This window comes from Octopus bimaculoides, chromosome 8 (assembly GCF_001194135.2).
Source record: "Octopus bimaculoides isolate UCB-OBI-ISO-001 chromosome 8, ASM119413v2, whole genome shotgun sequence".
In the NCBI taxonomy this organism is placed as follows: Eukaryota; Metazoa; Mollusca; class Cephalopoda; order Octopoda; family Octopodidae; genus Octopus; species Octopus bimaculoides.
This window is the reverse complement of record NC_068988.1, coordinates 67,624,650-67,626,177: the sequence shown is the minus strand read 5'-3', so window position 1 is coordinate 67,626,177 and position 1,528 is coordinate 67,624,650.

Here is a 1,528-nt window from a genome sequence, read left to right as displayed (position 1 = left end):
TATATATACACACACACACACATACGTATACATATATATTTTTTCATTTATTTATACATGTAAATAAATATCGCAATGGGTGTTATTATTTTGTTTAGATGTGCAATCATTTTGGTCTGTTTTTGTGTTTTTCCTTTTTGTTACTCTCCAGCTCTTGGCAACCTGTTTTCGTTTGTTTCTGGCCTTGTAAGCTAGCAGTTTGTCAGAATGAAACAATACGATAAGAATCAGGCCTATTAAAACTAGATACTACAGGGCAATGACTTAAATCAAACAACAAACGAATAATACACAACTGTCACAGTAACTTAGACTTCCTAGTGTCTGCTTCATACTTTATTTATTTCTAAATTTTGCCTTTAAATAAATCGAAATGTTTGGATTCTTTTTAATCCAAAACTTCACTTTTTTCTCTCCTTTTCTTATGTTGAAGTAATCTGCTCCAATAATCTTTCGTTGTGGTGTTCCGTAAAGAAAAAAAAAACATTGTGTGCGTGTATCTATGTGTGTGTCTTTGTGGGGTGGGTTGAAATCGAGACAGAGTTAGACAGAAAAACAGAGAAAGTGAAAGAGTGAAAGAAACTAAAGGACCTTTCCTACACGTTTTATATATATATATGAATGAAGATATATTCCTCCGCTGCAACTGAAAATTGTGCACAGGCGGTTGTTTTGTAGAATTAGGTGTGACAGAGTGAGAAGGAAGAAACGAGTGATAAGTAGAAAGATAACGTGTGAGGTAGAGGCTAGAAACGCGTGATAAGTAGAAAGGGTAGGAGAGAGAAAGAGACAGACAGAGAGACAGAGAGGATGAGGCGGAGGGAGAGGATGTGTGAGTGAGCCACAGAGGAAGTTCGGGTGAGATAGACAGTGAGATAAAGTGGGTAAAAGAGAGAGAGAATGAATTAAGGTGAATATGTGTGTTTGCGGTTCTATCAGTGCGTGTGCTTGTTTGTGTTTATTCGTTTGAGTGAGTGTTTCTCTGCTCCTGTATATAATAAATGTGGGAGACTTCATATTGATAATCTACCACGCCGAGGAATGCACACACGGAATAATTTACTCGTTTGTTAAATAACCAAATAGCATTATAGCGCACGCGTGCACACACACACACACACACACACACACACACACACACACACGCATGCACGCATACATACACATACATACGCGCGAAACGCTCACACAGGCATACACGCACACACGCACACACACATATACACGTAGTGTAAGAGGAATAGTGTGCGTGTGTGTTTGAGAGAGAGAGAGAGAGAGAGAGAGAGAGAGAGAGAAAAGAGAAAGAAAGACAGAAAGAAAGAATGACAGAGAGTGCGAAACGGCGATTTGTATTTTGAAAGTTTAATATTTATATAAAATATGAAATTCGCCAGGAATATATAAATATTTACTTGTATTTTAATATGTCACATAGTTTTACTTTATTCTCCGTCTAGCTTTAGCTCTGTGTGATTGTGCGTGTGTGTATATTATATATATATATATATATATATATACACACATATAC